The sequence below is a fragment of the Thalassophryne amazonica genome, chromosome 3, assembly GCF_902500255.1.
Source record: "Thalassophryne amazonica chromosome 3, fThaAma1.1, whole genome shotgun sequence".
NCBI lineage: Eukaryota > Metazoa > Chordata > Actinopteri > Batrachoidiformes > Batrachoididae > Thalassophryne > Thalassophryne amazonica.
This window is the reverse complement of record NC_047105.1, coordinates 94,625,696-94,649,384: the sequence shown is the minus strand read 5'-3', so window position 1 is coordinate 94,649,384 and position 23,689 is coordinate 94,625,696. Positions and strand designations below refer to the sequence as shown.

Sequence of the window (23,689 nt, the reverse complement as noted above, 5' to 3'; positions counted from 1 at the left end):
ACACTGCCTGTGGGGATCCATGGGCTCTAGAGTGGGTAGTGTTTATAAAACAGGTAGCTGACATTTTTCAAGGGTAGGAACAAATTATGCAGTTTCTAGAATGAGCTGGAATGGTGTGTAGGTCCAGAATGGTTTTAAAAACTTAGACCTCAACTTGTTTTTAGAGGTTGAACTCATCCCTTTTATTTCCTGTTAATTACATATTTTTTATGTTAATTTACAGTCTTAATGTATTTCTCAATTGTTTAGGTTCTTGTTATCCTATACACAGTACTATTATTATTATTTTCATCAGTATTATTATTATTTTATTTTATTTTGACTTCTATTTTGTCATGTTTACTGCACAGAATGTGTAGTATTATTTCAACTGAATGAAAACTTGTTACTATAATGATATTAATGATCTGAGTGATCTGAGTGGTCCACTGGGAACAGTGCTGGTTGTGGAGTCTGACAGCAGCAGGAAGTAAGGACGTGCAGTGTTTAGTGCAGTCAGGGTGTCACGCACCAGGTGGGAGGTGCTCTCCAGCAGGGATGACAGCTTCACCATCATCCTCCTTTCTCCCACCTCCTGCACTGAGTCCAGGGGACTTCCCAGGACAGAGCTGACCTTCCTAATCACTTTGTCAAGTCTCTTCCTCTCAGCACTTGTGATACTGCTGCTCCAGCAGACCACTCTGTAAAGCTGGTTTTACACTGTGCGAGTTTTGGCCCTTTTTGAGCCGATTTTTCACTCGTGCGAGAATTTTTTGGATCGCTCCGAGTTTCAGCTTAATCATGCGTCCTGCATGGTGTTGTATACATGGAGTAACGAGCTACGTTTAACCTCTCACAACCACCTCCTCATCAGCAATCGTATGGTCGGATGAAAATCAAACCTGTTTGATATTCTGGTCGGCTGTCTTGAGAGTATCGCGCTTTAACAGTTCTTCTTTATGTTCTCTAATGCCATATACCAATACAGTGCAGAGTAGCTACCTAAACTCTGTGAGATAGAGTATCTCGTCAATAGTTTTACATCCTCATTGAAGACAACTTTGGATGCTGTAGCTCCTCTGAAAAAGAGAGCTTTAAATCAGAAGTGCCTGACTCCGTGGTATAACTCACAAACTCGCAGCTTAAAGCAGATAACCCGTAAGTTGGAGAGGAAATGGCGTCTCACTAATTTAGAAGATCTTCACTTAGCCTGGAAAAAGAGTCTGTTGCTCTATAAAAAAAAAGCCCTCCATAAAGCTAGGACATCTTACTACTCATCACTAATTGAAGAAAATAAGAACAACCCCAGGTTTCTTTTCAGCACTGTAGCCAGGCTGACAAAGAGTCAGATGGATGACCTCTAATTTCCTGCTTTTAAACTCAGATAAAACTGAAGTTATTGTACTTGGCCCCACAAATCTTAGAAACATGGTGTCTAACCAGATCCTTACTCTGGATGGCATTACCCTGACCTCTAGTAATACTGTGAGAAATCGTGGAGTCATTTTTGATCAGGATATGTCATTCAAAGCGCATATTAAACAAATATGTAGGACTGCTTTTTTGCATTTACGCAATATCTCTAAAATCAGAAAGGTCTTGTCTCAGAGTGATGCTGAAAAACTAATTCATGCATTTATTTCCTCTAGGCTGGACTATTGTAATTCATTATTATCAGGTTGTCCTAAAAGTTCCCTAAAAAGCCTTCAGTTAATTCAAAATGCTGCAGCTAGAGTACTGACGGGGACTAGAAGGAGAGAGCATATCTCACACATATTGGCCTCTCTTCATTGGCTTCCTGTTAATTCTAGAATAGAATTTAAAATTCTTCTTCTTACTTATAAGGTTTTGAATAATCAGGTCCCATCTTATCTTAGGGACCTCATAGTACCATATCACCCCAATAGAGCGCTTCGCTCTCAGACTGCAGGCTTACTTGTAGTTCCTAGGGTTTGTAAGAGTAGAATGGGAGGCAGAGCCTTCAGCTTTCAGGCTCCTCTCCTGTGGAACCAGCTCCCAATTCAGATCAGGGAGACAGACACCCTCTCTACTTTTAAGATTAGGCTTAAAACTTTCCTTTTTGCTAAAGCTTATAGTTAGGGCTGGATCAGGTGACCCTGAACCATCCCTTAGTTATGCTGCTATAGACGTAGACTGCTGGGGGGTTCCCATGATGCACTGTTTCTTTCTCTTTTTGCTCTGTATGCACCACTCTGCATTTAATCATTAGTGATTGATCTCTGCTCCCCTCCACAGCATGTCTTTTTCCTGGTTCTCTCCCTCAGCCCCAACCAGTCCTAGCAGAAGACTGCCCCTCCCTGAGCCTGGTTCTGCTGGAGGTTTCTTCCTGTTAAAAGGGAGTTTTTCCTTCCCACTGTAGCCAAGTGCTTGCTCACAGGGGGTCGTTTTGACCGTTGGGGTTTTACATAATTATTGTATGGCCTTGCCTTACAATATAAAGCGCCTTGGGGCAACTGTTTGTTGTGATTTGGCGCTATATAAAAAAATTGATTGATTGATTGATTGAAATATGATCAATCTATCTTTATTAGTTGGCTATGTACCACAGGCTTTTAAGGTGGCAGTAATTAAACCATTACTTAAAAAGCCATCACTTGACCCAGCTATCTTAGCTAATTATAGGCCAATCTCCAACCTTCCTTTTCTCTCAAAAATTCTTGAAAGGGTAGTTGTAAAACAGCTAACTGATCATCTGCAGAGGAATGGTCTATTTGAAGAGTTTCAGTCAGGTTTTAGAATTCATCATAGTACAGAAACAGCATTAGTGAAGGTTACAAATGATCTTCTTATGGCCTCAGACAGTGGACTCATCTCTGTGCTTCTTCTGTTAGACCTCAGTGCTGCTTTTGATACTGTTGACCATAAAATTTTATTACAGAGATTAGAGCATGCCATAGGTATTAAAGGCACTGCGCTGCGGTGGTTTGAATCATATTTATCTAATAGATTACAATTTGTTCATGTAAATGGGGAATCTTCTTCACAGACTAAGGTTAATTATGGAGTTCCACAAGGTTCTGTGCTAGGACCAATTTTATTCACTTTATACATGCTTCCCTTAGGCAGTATTATTAGACGGCATTGCTTAAATTTTCATTGTTACGCAGATGATACCCAGCTTTATCTATCCATGAAGCCAGAGGACACACACCAATTAGCTAAACTGCAGGATTGTCTTACAGGCATAAAGACATGGATGACCTCTAATTTCCTGCTTTTAAACTCAGATAAAACTGAAGTTACTGTACTTGGCCCCACAAATCTTAGAAACATGGTGTTTAACCAGATCCTTACTCTGGATGGCATTACCCTGACCTCTAGTAATACTGTGAGAAATCTTGGAGTCATTTTTGATCAGGATATGTCATTCAAAGCGCATATTAAACAAATATGTAGGACTGCTTTTTTGCATTTATGCAATATCTCTAAAATTAGAAAGGTCTTGTCTCAGAGTGATGCTGAAAAACTAATTCATGCATTTATTTCCTCTAGGCTGGACTATTGTAATTCATTATTATCAGGTTGTCCTAAAAGTTCCCTGAAAAGCCTTCAGTTAATTCAAAATGCTGCAGCTAGAGTACTGACGGGGACTAGAAGGAGAGAGCATATCTCACCCATATTGGCCGTATGCACCACTCTGCATTTAATCATTAGTGATTGATCTCTGCTCCCCTCCACAGCATGTCTTTTTCCTGGTTCTCTCCCTCAGCCCCAACCAGTCCCAGCAGAAGACTGCCCCTCCCTGAGCCTGGTTCTGCTGGAGGTTTCTTCCTGTTAAAAGGGAGTTTTTCCTTCCCACTGTCGCCAAGTGCTTGCTCACAGGGGGTCGTTTTGACCGTTGGGGTTTTTACATAATTATTGTATGGCCTTGCCTTACACTATAAAGCGCCTTGGGGCAACTGTTTGTTGTGATTTGGCGCTATATAAATAAAATTGATTGAATTGATTGATTGATTGATTGATTAAAGCAGCGCTACAAGCATCTACTGTTGTGAAAGTGTCATGACACAGACCCACAACAGGCGGCGTTAATGAACGGACAATGGATAAGCCAAAAGTAACAATTTAATGTTGTGAATCGCACAACGACGTACAGACAATAACAATATGGTGGACTGTCAATCATACACCAGGTGACGTGTGGGCAGGCTCAACGATAGAAGATGCCTGGCGAGAGAAGAGCCGGATCCCCACACAGCTTCCACCACCAACGGAGCTGAAGAACATCGGAGCCGCCAAGCCCTGCGCCCCAGGTGGCCGCTGTCTTCAGCAGTCAGACCCGGTACTGCTGGCAGAAAACAGAGACAGTCCTGATGAGTGTGAGTTCGCACACTCAGTAATCCCACAGTCAGTGTTTAGTTAGGAGGGAGCACCTCCACCTCCAATCACACACTCGTGCAGCTCCTGTTTCACCACTTATCTGGTTTGGGGTGTGAGGCGAAGCCGTCGCAGATCACACCAAACGCCAATCCCACAGATAAGGACACACCAGGAAAACGGCTGCAAAGAAGTTCAGATTAATACTCAATGTTTTGAGTCAGCAGAGAAAGTTACCTGAATGGTAGCTGATTTCTCGGCGAGGAGGTGGAGTTGCAGTCCGGCCTTTATGGTGATGGTGATGAGATGAATGAGTGACAGCTGGTGCTGAGGATGAGTGACAGCTGTCACTCCCAGTGGCTCCGGCACCCTCTCGTGCTTGAAGCCCGCACTCCAAGTAGGGCGTCATCTGGTGGTGGTGGGCCAGCAGTACCTCCTCTTCAGCGGCCCACACAACATCTACGAGCCGATTTACCCCAACCTCTCGCACTGCGCACGTGCAAACACGAGAGAGAGCATAAACAGTGATCATCTCTTTGGGAGAGCAGCTTCTGTTTCTTTTTTCCCCCTTATTCTTCAACTCGTGTAAAGTCTTGTATTGTTTTTTTTTTGTTGTTGTTGTTAAAAATTTGATGTCTCCCATCGAGAGTTTTTGTAAAACTAAGATATTTAAATAAAGTTTGAAAAAAAAGAGAAAAGCTTCTGTTTGCATTTTGCTTCCGGAAACACAAGTCCGACGTGTGGTTTTTGAACATACAATGTGAGTAGTCAGATTGCATCAGAGCATTGGGCTGTATAGTGTAAGAACATAAATCATGCTTTTACACTGAGGTTTTGTCATACAGTTTGTGCTGGAGCTGAGTACAACGACTGAGAATATCGTACAGTGTCTGCCCAGCATAAAAAAATGGCTGATGCCACTACAGAGTCAAAGAATTTTAATGTATTTGCAATTATATTATGTACTTACATTGAACTTACTTGGTGGTGGCCAAGTGGTTAAAGCGCTTGGTTTCAGTGCAGAAGGTTCCGGGTTCAAATCCCACCCCTGCCACACTTCTCCATGTAATGTGGAGTTTGCGTCAGGATGGGCGTAAAACCTGTGCCAATTCAACATGCAGATCCACCTTAGATTTGCTGTGGCGACCCCGAGTGCAAACAAGGGAGCAGCCGAAGGGACTTACTTACATTGAACTTACTAAATAAAATCACACAGGCACACACGTGCATGCATACACCTACACAGATGCCACTTCACCTTTAATATAAAGATGATTTACCACCTCCTGCTGGAATGGGCTGTGAGTCCAGAATGTAATTATCAACATCCATTGTTCACTGTTGTCAGCTAATAACCCTAATGTCTCCAAAATATTAATCCTATCAACTGTTTTCACGACGTTCATCCTTGACCCAAAATACAAAGCTTCATTTGCAGCCACTCGTATTTGTTTTATTGTATGAAAAGGATTGTTATAAAAATGCATAATTTAGGTTTTTAATGACATAAGCTATGTTTTCTTTCTTATAATATTTGACCATATTAAATGTTTAGGCCTACTACAAAATATTTGATATAAAATATCTCATTCAAAATATTTTACTTCAGTTACACTTTACATTTTCCGCCTTTCAATGGTTCGATGTTCCCCAAAGATACAGCACCCCACATGTTGAGAATCACTACTGGAATTCAGCTAAAGTAGGAAATTTTACATTTGCACATCACAGTCAAGAGCTAAACTGTTAGGAAATCTTTGGACAATTCCATTTTTTCTCTTTGCATACTTAACAACTATTTTTCAAAATTAGTCACTATATACAGTATGATTAGATGATGAAGTTTGCTTGGTTGCTTACTTGTTCACACTTGTCAGCAATTTATAAAATCACTTGCTAATAATCACTTGATCGCTAAGCTGATGTGTCAGCGCCAGCATTCAGCCTGCTACTTGCCACACTTCACGTGTTTATGTGAAAGCTAAAACCAAAAGCCCCTCAGTCATTATCTCACATTGTATGTTCCAGTTGGCAGCTGAGCCGCCGTCACTTCCTCTCCTTACATATCAGGAAAAACAACGTTGTCACCGGCAGCTGCATCACGTCCAACATGTTACTGTAAACAGAGAGGAGACATGCAACCAGAGTTTGTTCCGAAGGTTAAGCGAGTTCCCTGGAAACTCTCCCACAAACCTTCATTTTAATGGCATGACAAAGGCCTGTGTGCAGAGTGTGGATCAACAAGCGAGCTAAAACCAACATGATAGTGAAGTGAAAAATCTGACTGCATGAGACTTTGGGAAATGGTGCAGCATGCCTGAAGGCCCCAGACCAATCATATTTAGGTGCACAGATTAGCTGTCAACAGGCACCAACGCCTTTTCGCTCATGTGCACAAATATGCCCTCATATGCAGCTAAATCCAGGCCAAAATTTTGCAATCTGAAAATAAAAAAAGATTGAAAAAATAAATTTTGAAACTGAAAATTTAAGTTTTGTAATCTGAAAATAAAAAAGATTGAAAAAAATACATTTTGAAACTAAAAATTCAATGTTTGTTCTTGAATTTTATAATCATTTAAAAAGTATAATTGAATGAATGAATGAATGAAAACTGTTTATTTCGAACATTTGATACAACAACAATTACAAGATAGATCAGAGAAGACAACAACAAAAAAGTTCCTACTGTGTACCCAACATATTTAAATTAAAATTAAATTTCCCCCTCAGACTGCAATCCCCTGATCTGTTAAAAAACATATTTTTAATATTTGCTGGAAGTAAATTGTTTATTGCTTTATACACGATTTGTACTGTTTGAAAATGAACCAAGTCTGTGAATTTTAAGAATTTGGACTGTAAAAATAGTGGATTTGTATGATCTCTATAGCCAGTATTATGAATAATTCTTATAGCTCTTTTCTGCATTACTGATAGTGATTGTGTTGTACCTTTATAAGTATTACCCCATACCTCTGCACAGTACTGTAAATATGGTAAAACCAGTGAGCAGTAAAGAATGCGGAGTGAGTTGTGGTCCAGAATGTTTCGCTTTGTTTAGAACTGAAATGCTTCTTGACAGTTTACTTTGTATATGTTTTATATGAGTCTTCCAGTTTATCTTATCATCTATTATCACCCCCAGAAACTTATTTTCATGTACCCTTTCAATATCTACCCCCTCGACTTGTAACTGAACCTGTATGTCTGTATTACAATAACCAAATAACATGTATTTTGTTTTACTTAAGTTTAATGATAATTTGTTTCTGTCAAACCATATTTTCAGTTTTACCATTTCTATACTGATCCTCCTCAGTAACTCCTGCAAATCCCCCCCTGAACAAAAAATGCTTGTGTCATCTGCAAATAATACTAATTTTAATATTTTGGAAACATTGACAATATCATTTATATAAATTAGAAAGAGTTTTGGACCCAATACTGACCCCTGTGGGACGCCACAAGCATTGTCCAAGCATGATGATGTATATTCCCCCAACTTCACAAACTGTTTTCTGTTACTTAAGTAGCTTCTCACCCAGTGCAACACCAACCCCCTAATCCCATACTGTTCAAGTTTATTGATTAATATGTCATGATTGATTGTATCAAAAGCCTTTTTAAGGTCTATAAATATTCCAACTGAATGTAATTTGTGGTCTATGGCGTTTGTAATCTCCTCAACTGATTCTATTAATGCAAGTGATGTTGAACTATGTGCTCTGAATCCATATTGACTATCAGTAAGTAATTTATGTTTATTTATGAATTTGTCTAATCTATTATTGAATAACTTTTCTAATAATTTGGAAAATTGTGGAAGCAAAGAAACAGGTCTATAATTTGTGAAGTGGTGTCTATCCCCAGTCTTATACAGCGGCACAACCTTAGCTATTTTCATTTGATTGGGAAATTTACCGGTTTGAAATGATAAGTTACAGATGTATGTTAATGGTTCTACAATCCATTCAATGACCTGTTTTACCACCACCATATCAATTTCATTTAAATCGGTAGATGTTTTATATTTACAATTATTCACAATGTCTATAATTTCTTTTATATCCACTGCTGTGAGGAACATTGAACAGGGATTTCTTTCTATGAGATTATTATCCCAATCCTCAGGTTGGGAATCGGGAATTTTTTCTGCCAAGCTTGGTCCAATATTTACAAAAAAATTATTAAAACCGTTGACTACCTCATCCTTATTTTCCTTCTTGACATTATTATCAATGAAATACTGAGGGTAACTCTGTTTTTTATTACCATTTTTGATAATGCTATTTAATATATCCCATATTCCTTTAATATTGTTTTTGTTATTATATAATATGTTACTATAATATTCCTTCCTACATACCCGTATAATATTAGTTAATCTATTTTTGTATTTCTTATATCTATTTTCTGCCTCTTTAGTCTTTAGTTTTATGAATTCTCTATACAGTGTATTTTTCTTATTACATGCATTTCGTAACCCTTTCGTCATCCATGGTCGAGCTTGGATTTTTTGTTTTCTGTAGTCTTGTTTAGTTGGACAATTTTTATCATATAATGATGTAAATATTTGTAAAAAAGTTTCATATGCACTATCAACATCACTTTCACTGTATACCTTTTCCCAGTTTTGCTCCTGTAAATCCTTCTTTAGTGTGTTCATGTTTTCCTCTGTCCGCACTCGCCTGTATTTTATTTTCTCCTCTGGCTGATTCCGCCGATGGTTTCTATTATAAACGATGAAAACTGGTAGATGATCACTAATGTCATTGATTAATAATCCACTCACAGTGTTATTCTCAATATCATTGCTGAATATATTATCAATTAAGGTAGCACTATGGGATGTAATTCTGCTTGGCCTGGTGATTTTTGATTATAAACTCATACTGTACATTATATTGATAAATTCATCTGTTATTTTATGCTTATTTTGATTGAGCAGATCAATATTTAAGTCACCACAAATGAACACAGTTTTTTGATTAGTTTTTGAGAACATTTTTCCCATACAGTCAGTGAATGTTTCAATACTAGATCCTGGTTCTCTATATATACAGCTGACTAATACATTTTTGCTTTTTTCTTCACATATTTCAATAGTTATACAAATTTTATTAAAATAAAAATAAGTGTAAGATATATATTTTTCAGTTTAAATAAATTTTTGATTCAGCTCTGTAATTATTTTGATCAAATAATTTATTTTCATTCATATTTCTTTTTTCACCTTCAGATCTGTTTTTCACTTTCAGATCTTATTTTTTCAGTTTCAAACTTTTGGCCCTGTTCTGGTGTGGGAGGGCGTGGCTTCAATTGAGAGGGGCGTGGAATTGTGAGTGACAGCAGAACAATCAGTCCTCACATGATGTTGCTTTCAGGAAACGTGGGTACTCTGATAGATAATGACTCTGCTCCCATCTCCATCGTGGATTACTATGCGGCTGACGCTTGAAAGAAAATAGAGAGAATGAAAGCTTATTACGAGGCTTTAAACCCTCGAGATAAAGCTGTTTATTGTGATAGATGTGTAGCAGTTGGTTCAGTGGATCCGTATGTTGTACCGGACAGTGAGTTTAATGACGATGTAACAAAGTGGCCGGCAGTTTCACAGCGTAAACTTAATATGACCAGAACCAACCGGACCGCCGATAAATCCAAAGCCACCCGGAAGAGCGGTCCGGCTACCAGCGGTGTGAAGGAGCCTCGCCATTACAGGCCCGGCACTGAGGCGCTGAGAGAGATCCACTGCTACCAGAAATCCACCGAGCTGCTGATCCGCAACCTGCCAACCAGGTCAGCCTCGCCGGCCTCCTGCAGAGCATCACTGCGGAGCTCTGAAAGCGGAGGTCGGTCTTGAAGTCCTGAGCGATTTCTCTCATCAGGCGCTGGAAGGGCAGCTTGTGGATCAGTAGCTCGGTGGATTTCTGGTAGCGGCGGAGTGCCACAGTGCCGGACTTTGTCAAGTAATTTTTTCAGTGCACACATGCAGTTACGCGAGGAACGTCATCTCAACGACGCACCTCATCTTGACACCGGTAGCAGAGCACTCTTCTGTGCGGCTTTGGATTTGGATTTACGGGCAGTCTGCTTGGTTGTGGCCGTATTAAAGCTTCTTCAGATCTGCTGAGCCAGGTCTCTCTGTGTGTCAGCTCATAACACTTCACTGCAGCCTGTAAAATGAGCGACCTGCCTCATTTTATCCGGCGATGCTTTGCTGCGTTAAAGGTCTTGTGTGGATTTGGGACACATCGTTTTTTTTAGGTATAGGTGTTAAACTTTACAATATGGCATATTTTCCAGTTTTTAGACATCAAAAATGACCAAGAGTGATCTAGAATTACTTGTAATAGACATCTTTAGCATCACTTTATTTACAGGTATCAAGACAATACAGTGGAGAGAAATTGTTAAGTCATTATCTATCAAAGTACCCACATTTCCTGAAGGCAACATCATGTGAGGACTGATTGCTCTCCTGTCACTCCTGTTTGTTTGTCTATATATGGTTATAATGTCAAATATGAACATAGGTAATAATGTCAAATATCTACATATGCAATAATGCAAATGTGTTGGAGTAGTAGTACCAATAATAATAATAATAATAATGTTTTTTTAAATATAACAAAAAGCTGTTAAATATGTATAATAGTTTTGAATGAATGTAAGTTATTACAATATATAATATAATAATATGTACTTTTGATCTAAAAATACATAGTTTTTTAGGTTGTTGCCTGCAACATACTGTATAAGAAAAATCTGTTTGTATTTAACTGTACTGAAACATGTTTTGACAATAATTTGATCACTGAGTGTTCATCCGTAACTGTTTTTGTGCAGTCATGTTTTGGGAAGTATACCAACAAAAAAGAAAGAAAGAAAAGAAAGAAATCAATTTTTTTGTTGTTTTAATTTTACAAATGAAATTCGAAATTTGAAAAATGACTAATTTCTTAAAAAAAATACAAAAACAATGTAAATAGCAATATTTAGGTAGATGTTTGTATTTTATTTTCCCAAAATAAAATAAAAAACAGCTGGAATACTCCCACAAACCTCCACTCAAGTGTCTCATGTAGGAGATCATCAAGACTGAGCAAACTGATAATGATTTAATGACCCACACCAAACTATGTGCAGATCAACCCAACAGTTCTGCTGGAAATATACAAAGGAAACAGATGACCCTTTCATTTCCTGACAATGATTAGTGTGCAATCACTCACTCATCTTCAACCGCTTATCTGGAATTAGGACGCAGGAGCAACAGTTCCAGCAGGGGACCACAAACTTCCCTTTCCTGGGCCACATTAACCACCTTTGTCTGGAGGATCCCGAGGTGTTCCCAGGGCAGTGTGGAGATATAATCTCTACACCTAGTCCTGGGTCTTCCTCGGGGTCTCCTCCCAGCTGGACGTGCCTGGAACATCTCCCTAGGGAGGCGCCCAGGGGGCATCCTTACCAGATGCCCAAACCACCTCAGTTGGCTCCTTTCAACATGGAGGAGCAGCAGCTCTACTCCAGGCTCCTCACAGATGACTGAGCTTCTCACCTTATCTCAAGTGTGCAATCATTTATTAATTTTACCAGTTGAGCAAGTTTCATTTATTTTTATTTTTCACAACCAACCTATGAATAGCGACCGTGTGGAAACTGAGGCTGCTGAATTTCACTCAGTTAAATATTAAACACAAGACCAAAAGCACAGAGACCATAGCCATGCCACACCCATATTTCAAAGCATTAGGCATGTATATGAGGTCTGTCCATAAAGTATCGTACCTTTTTATTTTATTTTTTTTTAAACTATATGGATTTGATTCATATGTTTTCACGTCAGACAAGCTTGAACCCTTGTGCACATGCGTGAGTTTTTCCACGCCTGTCGGTGACGTCATTTGCCTGTGAGCACGCCTTGTGCAAGGAGTGGTCCCGCCCCGTCGTCGGATTTTCATTGTCTGGAAATGGCGGAATGATCTGGGTTTTTTTTCCATCAGAATTTTTTCAGAAGCTGTTAGAGACTGGCACCTGGAAACCATTCGAAAAATTTATCTGTCTTTCGGTGAAAGTTTTACGGGCTTCACAGAGAATAAGGACTATTACTACAGCTTTAAGGATGGCCCACAATGGTGCTTGGCACGCCGCGCTCCAAGCCGCGACGACAGGCACGAACCACCGGATCATTTCTAAATGGATGGCTGTGTGGAGCTGGGACCATCGTGTGCACTTTCTCTGGTTATCACAAGAGCTGGACATCAACCATTTTCCGGCAGATTTCACTTTTAACAAGAGATTTTGTCGTGGAAAGCCGCGCGGAGGCTTTGTGCGTCATGACCGATTCGCTGTTCGAGCGAGACAAAGAACGCCTCCGTTTCGGCGTGTCAGAGGACAAGTTCGGACATGCCCAGCTCTCCACAATTTCTCTTATAACTCACTCAACTGGTAAGCATTGAAAGCCGAGATAGACATGTCCGAACTTGTCCTCTGGCACGCCGAAACGGAGGTGTTCCTTTGTCTCGCTTCCAAAGCGAATCGGTCGTGACGCGCGAAGCCTCCGCGCGGCTTTCCATGACAAAATCTCTTGTTAAAAGTGAAATCTGCCGGAAAATGGCTGATGTCCAGCTCTTGTGATAACCAGAGAAAGAGCACACGACGGTCTCGTATCCACAGAGCCATCCGTTTAGAAATGGTCCGGTGGCTTGTGCCGCGTCGTCGCAGCTCGGAGCGCGGTGCGCCGAGCGTCCTTAAAGGGGTCCTTAAAGCTGTACTAACAGACCTTATTCTCTGTGAAGCCCGTAAAATTTTCACCGAAAGCCAGATAAATTTTTCGAATGGTTTCCAGGTGCCAGTCTCTAACAGCTTCTGAAAAAATTCTGATGGAAAAAAACCCCAAATCATTCCGCCATTTCCAGACAATGAAAATCCGACGACGGGGCGGGACCACTCCTTCCACAAGACGTGCTCACAGGCGAATGACCGACAGTCACCTACAGGCGTGGAAAAACTCACGCATGCACACGAGGGTTCAAGCTTGTCTGACGTGAAAACATATGAATCAAATCCATATAGTTTTAAAAAAAAAAAAGGTACGATACTTTATGGACAGACCTCATACAGTGCACTGTATACATGCATACGGTACAGTGTATCCAGAAAGTATTCATGGTGTGTCACTTTTTCCATAATTTGTTATGTTACAGCCTGATTCCAAAATGGAGTAAATTCATTTTTTTCCCCTCAGAATTCTACTCACAACACCCCATAATGACAACATGAAAACCTTTTTTTTATTTTTGCAAATTTATTAGAAATAAAAAAAAACTAAGAAATCACATGTACATAAGTATTCATACCCTTTGCTCAATACTTTGTTGATGCACCTTTGGCAGCAATTACAGCCTCGACTTTTTAAATATGATGCCACCTATCTTTGGGCAGTTTTGCCCATTTCTCTTTACAGCACCTCTCAAAATCCGTCAGGTTGGATAGAGAGCGTCGGTGCACAGCCATTTTCAGATATCTCCAGAGATGTCCAGTCAGATTTAGCTCTGGACTCTGGCCGGATCACTCAAGGACATTCACAGAGTTGTCCTGAAGGCAAGATATCAAACAAGTCTTTGATATCTTTGCTGTGTGCTTAGGGTTATTGTCCTGCTGAAAAATGAACCATCACCCCAGCCTGAGGTCAATAGCGCTCTGGAGCAGGTTTTCATCCAGGATGTCTCTGTACATTGCTGCATTCATCCTTCCCTCAATCCTGACAAGTCTCCCAGTTCCTGCCACTGAAAAACATCCCCACAGCAGGATGCTGCCACCACCATGCTTCACTGTATGGATGGTGCCTGGTTTCCTCCAAACATGACACCTGGCATTCACACCAAAGAGTTCAATCTTTGTATACATCATACCAGAGAATTTTGTTTCTCATGGTCTGAGAGTCCTTCAGGTGCCTTTTGGCAAACTCCAGGTGGGCTGGCATGTGCCTTTTACTAAGGAGTGGCTTCCGTCTGGCCACTTTACCATATAGGCCTGATTGGTGGATTGCTGCAGAGATGGTTGTCCTTCTAGAAGGTTCTCTCTCCACAGAGGCTCTGACAGAGTTACCATCAGGTTCTTGGTCAACTCCTAAGACCCTTCTCCCACAATCACTCAATTTAGACAGTCAGCCAGCTCTAGAAAGAGTCCTGGTGGATCCAAACATCTTCCATTTGCAGATGATGGAATCACTGTGCTCACTGGAACCTTCAAAGCAGCAGAAATGTTTCTGTACCCTTCCCCAGATTTGTGCCTTGAGACAATCCTGTCTCTGAGGTCTACAGACAGTTCCTTTGACTTCATGCTTGGTTTGTGCTCTGACATTCACTGTCAACTGTGGGACCTTATATGTAGACAGGTCTGTGCCTTTCGAGATCATGTCCAATCAACTGAATTTACCCAGGTGGACTCCAATTAAGCTGTAGAAACATCTCAAGAATGATCAGTGGAAACAGGATGCACCTGAGCTCAATTTTGAGCTTCATGGCAAAGGCTGTAAATACATACGCACATACATCTGATTCCTTAGTTAGTTCTTAGTTTTTAGTTGTAGTTTCTTAGTTTGCAAAAAAACAAACAAACAAACAAAAAAAAAAACCCTTTCATATTGTCATTATGGGGTATTGTGTGTAGAACTTTGAGGAAAAAAATAATTTCATCCATTTTGGAATAAGGCTGTAGCATACTATAATGTCGAAAAAGTGAAGCACTGTGAATGCTTTCCCGATGCACTGTAGAAAATGTTACGTGTGATTTTTAAAGGGTCAAATTCCATATAATTAGACGTTTTCTTATAAATTAGCATGGGTCCAGAAATGTGGCCCTGTGCTAAGCCATTCAGCCATAATCACTGACTGACAGTAAGTTCTTTCAGCTTCTTCCTTTTCCACTTGGGGTTACCACAGCAGATCAGATATGGATCTGTATGTTGATTTTGCACAAAGCTTTAATCCAGATGCCTTTGCTGATGCAACACCACATTACACGGAGAACGGCCTTGAACCGGGAACATTCTGCTTTGGAAATAGGTGCACTAACCGCGTGGCCACCATGGTGTCACAGAGTGTTTGCCTATAGCTTTGTGAACCAGCTGCAGATAGCAGAGGAACATGGAGGACATACGTATGAACATATATCACATTTATGCCCCCAATGGTCCACATCCTGGATGTCACAGTAACTACCCACTGCACAGCAAAATCATGAGCCAGCCTCTCTGGGTAACACTTTACATTAAGATACTTGTAATAAGTGGATTTTTTTTAGCTGGTTAAGAGGTCTTTATTAGTCTGATATAATCGTATTAACAGCATCATGCATAACATGACTCCATAAGTGTTCGTGATAGCATCAGTAACATATTTATTGTTGGATTCTTAGGTATTACTTTCACTTTAGATCCAGTTGCTGTAAAAGTAACAGTTTTAAACATGTTAATAAGTGCATAGTTAACGTTTAATAAATGCATAATGAACTCTGCATCAAGTTCAATAGGTACATTCAAGACATAAATAAAAGTTAACCCATTCAAGTGAACCAATGAGAGGTCTAGTTGCTGTCGACCTAATTTATTCATGTCTCTGACCTGGATGACCGAGAATATTCATCAACAAACTCAGTGAATGACACTTTTATTAATGTTCTTAAGCCATCTATTAAACTCCTAACAGGTTTGTCATGAGTATATGAATGTTCAATTATTCCCTGTGCTGGTAACAATGTTGGGCTGGATAGCAAAACTGTAGGTGAGCGAGTGAATCAGGTCAGCTTGTGCAGACTGGGGGTCACCACAGCAGATCAGATATGGGTTCCCATGTTGATTTTGCACGTTTTATGCCAGATGCCCTTCCTGACGATTATTTTGATAAAAACAGACACGCAGGCTTGATCCAGGCACCATATTACAATGAGGGAAACAACAGGGAATGTAGTACAACTTATTTTATTATTTTTTCCAGGACTTTGACTGTTACAAAACTTAAAGATTAGCTCATGGCCATGTCAAACTGCCACCACTGTGTTTGATTTACTTGTTAAATATGACTACATTACACAATGTTTGGGGGGGGGGCAGATTCACAGAAGACAGGATTTATTTGATAACAAAATTGCTGTTTCCACTGTAATTTTTAAATGAGCTAAGATGTAATGTGCAGAGTATATGTGGTGGTAATCTGAGCATGACTGCTACAGGTTATTCCTGCCCTGGATTTACTTTCTTATGTATGATCAGCCGTCTTTCCCAGCTCCTTTGTTTCACTAAAAATTATATAAAATGTCAAGTGAGGCCGTTATGCCTTGTTGTGTGTACATCCCACAAAACAAAACTTAATTTCCTACATGCACTAAAACTTAAAAACTCAGGATCTACTGCATGGACAATGTAAACTTTATGGTGTAGGGTTTTTTGCGCCGTGCATGCACGGTACATGCATGTGCACTGCTTGTGTATGACTGTATGAATGAATGTTGTGAGATTATATTAACACTTATAGGGACTTGTTACAACATAATAACATTAATAAACCTCTTATAAGGACTTATAACGGCTTTATTATTAATTAACTAAAGCGTATTACAAGCATTACCGATTTCTACCACTGCTGGAACTTGTTCAAAATTTATGACTCTGTCTTTCAACCTGCAGTCACATAAAATCATCTGATCTTCATTTATGACTTAAGCTTTTCACCTGGGATGGTCAAAGTTCAGAAAAAGTGGCACAAAGGAGTATCACTCTTTAAAAGCAGCGAGTTGTTAATGTCAGATGTGAGGACTGACTGGTCCGGTATTATGTGCATGCGTGCACACAGGAAGCACACTGTGCATGCGCTAAGCGTGACAATATTATTATGATGTCATTCTCAAACTGTTCTGATTGTTATGTATCTGGAGTTTCCCAGCAGGTGGTTTTCTGTCTCTCCAAAACATAACAGCACCAGAAGACACTGAGAGCTCGGAAAGCAGATTCTGCTTATAGAAAAATAAAACATGCATCCCGTCTAACACCACAGTGCTGCTTTAACCTTTAACACACAAAGTAACTCACAGCAAATAAACACAGCCCTGATAAGTACTTCCACAATGATATCGTCTTTCTTGCAAGATATCAGTGGAAATCTCAGAAATGATAATCGCACCAACCCTACAATGAGACAAATTTTACAAATGAAGTTTGTGATTTGATAAATGATTAATTTCTTTAATGACCCAAAAAAATTTGAATAGCAATATTTAGACTTTTATATCGTATTTCCTGTAAAAAGAAAAGAAAAAAAAGCAATATCGCCTTTCCTGCAAGATATCAGTGTACATCTCATAAATGATAATCACCCCGATCCTACAATGTGACAACATTCAGCGGTTATGTGGATTAAAAACAACATGCAGGCTTATTCCAAAATACACGCCCTATTGTGTCTGTAGAGCTTTGTACACAAGAATGCGGCCTGAGTGAGACAAGAAGAGCAAAATCCCCGACAAGGAAAGTGTAAAACGTCAAGTAAAGTGTGCAAAGTTGTACACTTGAATGTGTGTTTGTGGTATCCGGTAGAAAATATGCGACGGACAGCACAGGCCTTGTCCCAGACACACACAGGCTCCCGGAGGTTAACCAGGAGCGTCACACATTCCAGGAGAGAGAGAGAGAGAGAGAGAGAGAGAGAGAGTTACTTTTGTTGTGTTTCCCTTAAAAGTCCTTGTCAAACATGTAGTGCAAACGAGTTTCCCTCCTACAAAACAGCACATGACTAATACACCCACCTGAATATTTACAGACTGACATACATGAAGAAAACATGAGGTTTAACTGCTCAGCACACAACACTGACACGTGCGCGCGCACGCACGCACACACACACACACACACACCTGGTCCTGCACCGCCCTGTGCTGAAGAGCGGGGTTGTCCCGTGGGCCTCGGATCCAGCCCAGTACCTGGCCCATGTTGACTGGATGTGCCTCCAAGAGTGTTAGTGTGTGTTTGTCTGCCTCTGCCGTGTCTGTCGGTTCGCACAACGCAGGAGAGGAGGGAAGGCGCAGGGAGAGAAGGCGTGGTCTGGGAGCACGGGGCTAAGTATGAAGAAGTCGGGGTGGAACCCTCTGGGGCTATAAAGGGAATCGAGCTGACAGGGAAGACGAAGGCACAAATCTGAGCGGCAGACCCTAATTTAGGTAGGCCACTGGCCCCAAACTGGACACAGCTGAAAACTTTTCTTTTTTTTTTTTTACAGTGCAACTCTTTGAAATTTTATCTAACATAAGAGCAGATTATCAACAGGCACACACGCACATTGTATCATGCATGAAGCTTGATCTCTCTCTCTCACACACACACACAAACACACACACATGCAAGCTTAAGTACACACCGCAATAAAACACTGCGTAACTACCTCGGCTGCCTAATTGCCTGTGAGAATACAGGGAGGGGCCCGTTTTTAGTTTTATATCACAGCAGTGTCAAGAAGACAAACTCCAAACACTCAATACTGATCCTGTAATAGCACAAACTCTGCAGGCTACAGCAGGCCGTGATATTGACTAAACTTCAGGTAATATTGATGGCATGATGAGGTCGTGACTGTCCGAGTCACTGAAACACCAGTATGACCAACATCAGTTCATTATGGTTTATTGCACCAAATCAGCTCAGGTTTCACAGACTGCGCTGTGTAAGCATACGCTTGAAACAAACTAGAAGGGCACTCAGAGTGCATACCTGTGTCAAAGATAAATGCCCCATCATGGAATGAGTCACACTGCACTGTTAAAAACCTGCAATACTGGAATCTCAGGAAAATGTATAATGCTACATACAGGTGAGTTTTGCCATTTTTCTGTCTAGATATTTGTTCTTACTCATATGTTACTTGATTCAAAAATATTGTCAAACCAATAGGGCAGCGCAGTCTCATTTGAACCTTGCATGATATCGAAGGATGTGACCAATTGTGGGGACCGTCAGTCCCGTTGGGCAACATATACACAGCATAACTTCATACGGGAAAATGGTGATCTGTTTTGTTTTTGGCTGCAATCACGAAGCAGTCGTGAAAAGTGCAGGTTTTTTTGGTTCCCAGTGGAGAAAGGAAGATGAGGCAAATGGGAGACATCGTGTCAGTAAGTGTTAGCCTACACAGCTAAACAGAGTAGCTATGTTGTCTTGCCTGCAAAACCGCCTCGACACGTTTGAGCTCCGGGTCATAAACAAACTGCAACACATGTCCACTTTCCCACCGCATTGTCACTTTGTCTTTGCATTTTCACTTTGTTTGCGTGTAATTGCTGTGCAATTTGCGTGTAATTGAAAATGCTGTGTTTTTAGAGTAGAGAAATGATGTCATATGCCTTGTATTTTACCCATTTAGCGCCCGCCCTCAAACAAGACTGCGGTGCCCAATTACACTTGTTCTGTTGGCAGATATTTTTTTCTTATTTTAAAGCTGGACAGTCTTTTGAATTTCACAAAAACAGACAAAATTTAGTGACTGAAATCCATGCATTACAACGTCAGTTTATTTTTGAAACGTGTCACAAAATTACAGCTCATTTTAATGACGAGAACATATTTACCCGGGGGGGGGATTTCATAATTAATACTTTGTTATCCTTTTAATGCTGTCTTCAGAAAGAACGGCATGTGCACATGCATGAGGTTTTGAAATTACCAGAAATATCCTTTGAACTTGTGTGATGCATGTATACAGGGCGTGCACGCTAACATCCTTAAGATGTCTTGTAAATTTCAATTTATTTCAATGTAATTTAAATTTATTTTCATTTATATAGTGCCAAATCACAACAGAGTTGCCTCAAAGCGCTTCACACAGGTAAGGTCTAACCTTACCAACCCCCAGAGCAACACTGGTAAGGAAAAACTCCCTCTGAGGAAGAAACCTCAAGCAGACCAGACTCAAAGGGGTGACCCTCTGCTTGGGCCATGCTACAAACATAAATTACAGAACAATTCACAGAACAATTCACGGAGGAATATACAAGAAATGCTATTGGGGCACAGGACAGGAGGATCGCCAACACAAATACAACTCCCATCTCTGGATGGAGCTGCACCTTAAACAGAGAGAGAAAAAAAAAAACAGAATCAGGCATCAGAAAGACAAAAAAATGATGTATAATTTGCCAGCATTAAACAACAGTAAAACAGAGAAATACTAAGGTGATCGCCGGCCACTAGCCCTAAACTTCACTAAAAGACCCAGAATTTAGGTAAAGTTGAGGCCGCGGCCCGCTCCAATTACTAATAAATGAATTAAAAGAGTTAAAAGCATAAAACAAAACTGTACCAGTATGCTAGCCATATGAAAGGGAAAATAAGTGCGTCTTAAGTCTGGAATTGAAAGTCTCCACAGAATCAGACTGTTTTACTGAAGCAGGGAGATCATTCCACAGAACAGGGGCACGATAAGAGAAAGCTCTGTGACCCGCAGACTTCTTATTCACCTTAGGGACACAAAGTAGTCCTGCACCCTGAGAACGTAAAGCCCGGGCCGGTATGTAAGGTTTAATTAGGTCAGCTAGGTAGGGAGGTGCCAGTCCATGAATAATTTTATAGGTTAGTAGCAGAACCTTAAAATCTGATCTCACTGGGACAGGAAGCCAGTGAATGGATGCCAAAATGGGTGTAATGTGGTCGAACTTTCTGCTCCGTGTAAAAAGTCTGGCTTCAGCATTTTGAACCAATTGGAGACCCCTAATGCTAGACTGCAGTAAACCAGAAAATAGAACATTGCAGTAGTCCAATCTAGAAGAGATAAATGCATGGATCAGGGTCTCGGCATCAGCCGTAGACAGGATGGGACGAATCTTCGCTATATTTCGCAGGTGGAAGAAAGCAGTCCTAGTAATATTTCTAATGTGGAGGCCAAAGGACAACGAAGGATCAAAAATTACCCCAAGGTTCCTCACTTTGTCAGTGTGATGTATGACACATGAGCCGAGGCTGAGTGTTAACTGGTCAAATTGATTCCGATGTCTCACTGGACCAAGAACCATCATTTCAGTCTTATCAGAGTTTTAAAGTAGGAAGTTTCTAGACATCCAACTTCTCACTGCTGCAAGGCAATCTTCTAAGGATTTTATGTGAATGAGAGTACCAGCAGTTATCGGCATGTATAACTGAGTATCATCTGCATAGCAGTGAAAGGTAATCCCAAAATGCCGCAATATGTGCCCAAGAGGTGCTATATAAAGGGAGAAAAGCAGGGGGCCTAAGACAGACCCCTGTGGAACCCCCAATTTCATGTCACTAAGGCTAGACTGTACTGTACAAAACACAATGAGAACGACTGGTCAAGTATGACGTCAGCCATGCAAGGGCACTCCCAGTAATCCCAAAATGATTTTCCAGCCTATCAAGTAGAATATTATGATCCACTGTATCAAATGCAGCACTGAGATCTAACTCAACAGAACCGTAGTGGTGTCCGAATCCATTGTAAGCAGAAGATCATTCACCACTTTAGTGAGAGCTGACTCTGTGGAATGATATTTTCTAAAAGCAGACTGCAGTGGCTCAAAGAGATTATTCTCAGTAAGATAGTCTATGAGCTGCCGTGACACCACTTTTTCCAGAATTTTAGAGAGAAATGAGAGATTTGATATCGGCCGATAGTTTGTCAATACACTAGGGTCAAGATTAGGTTTCTTAAGTAATGGTTTAATCACTGCAGATTTGAAACATTTAGGAACAGATCCAGAAGTTAAAGAAAGATTAATCATTTCCAGCACAGTCGGCCCAAGAGTGGGCCACAGGTCCTTAAACAGTTTTGTTGGTATAGGATCAAATAAACAGGCTGCTTTTTGTTGACATTACGAGTTTTGTCAGCATGCCTAGTGAGATACTGTCAAATTCTGTAAATCTAGGTAATACCTCAGTAGTAGCGCCCACATCAATAGCAGGGTGTAGTGGCTGGATTAAGGCATGCTGGGAAATGTTTAACCTGATGTCTTCTATTTTCTTCTCAAAGTAATCCAGGAAATCTTGTGCTGTAAAAGGAGAGCGAACTACAGGTGATTGTCCATGCGAAAGTGTTGCCACTGTGTCGAACAAGAACTTTGAGTTATGCTTGTTTTTGTTGATCAAATCAGAGTAGTAAGTCCGCTTTGTAGCCAATAATGCATGCTTATAGTCTAAGATCGCATCACGCCACGCAAGGTGAAATACTTCTAATTTTGAACGGCGCCATTTCCGTTCTAGACCTCTTGCTTTATGCTTGAGGTCACGCAGATAATCACTGAAACAAGGTGACTGTGATTTGGGGGAGCGCAGTTTTAACACAGGTGGTGCAATCATGTCGAGTGTAGTTTTGAGCACTGAGTTTAAACTATCCACAAGTCTGTCTACTAACAGGGTATTTGTCAAATGTGAAGCTAAGACATCAGGCAGTCTAGCTTCGAGTTCAGTCTTAGTTGAGAAGTTGATGCATCGCCGTAATGATATATAAGGTTGTTGTTCCACTAAACATGGCAGCGAAACTGTAAACTTAATAAGTGAGTGATCAGACACCACTAATGTAAGAGGCATGATGTCAATATTCGTGACAGCAATACCACGTGTGAGAACCAGATCCAGGGTATTTCCACTAATGTGCATCGAATCCCGAATGCATTGCCGAAATCCTAATGCATCCACAATTTCCATAAATGATTTGCAGAGGGGATCAGAAGGCTTATTTATATGAATGTTAAAGTCACCAATGATCAGAATGTTATCTACACTAGTTGACAAGTTAGAGATGAACGCACCAAATTCATCTAAGAATTCAGAAATATGGGCTAGGTTGCCTATATACAGTGACAAAGTAATACGACTGATTTTTATTCTTCTGACCTTGGCAATGTGTAATATCCTGAGCAGAGTGGAGAATCAGATGCTCAAACGAGTGATATTTGTAACCCCCAACAGCTAATAAGCTAAACCTAGATTTATAAATAAGAGCAACACCCCCGCCTTGCTTCACATCACGAGGGACGTGACTAAATGTATATGCTGGTCGGCAGGCCTCATTTAAGGGGAGGACAGCTGTAGCTTTAAGCCAGGTTTCACATAGCCCAATCATATCTAAGTGATGATCAATAATTAGATCATTGATCAACAATGATTTTGAGGACAGTGATCTTATGTTAATGAGACCCAGTCTAAGGACCTCAGTGGGGTTGACAGTTGAACTGTTTGGATTTAGGGGTGGTTCCAGAGTAGCATATACAACCCCTGGCAAAAATTATGGAATCACCGGCCTCGGAGGATGTTCATTCAGTTGTTTAATTTTGTAGAAAAAAAGCAGATCACAGACATGACACAAAA

The 23,689-nt window shown here is 40.5% G+C and overlaps 1 long non-coding RNA gene across 1 annotated transcript in view; it reads right to left on the bottom strand.

Moving 5' to 3' along the window:
* Positions 1 to 18,507, bottom strand: part of LOC117507285 — a 60,108-nt gene extending 41,601 nt beyond the window's left edge. The window contains exon 1 of the long non-coding RNA XR_004559667.1: positions 18,235 to 18,507. This is a non-coding gene — a long non-coding RNA (uncharacterized LOC117507285). The remainder of the gene's footprint in view (positions 1 to 18,234) is intronic.
* Positions 18,508 to 23,689: the final 5,182 nt, after the last annotated feature.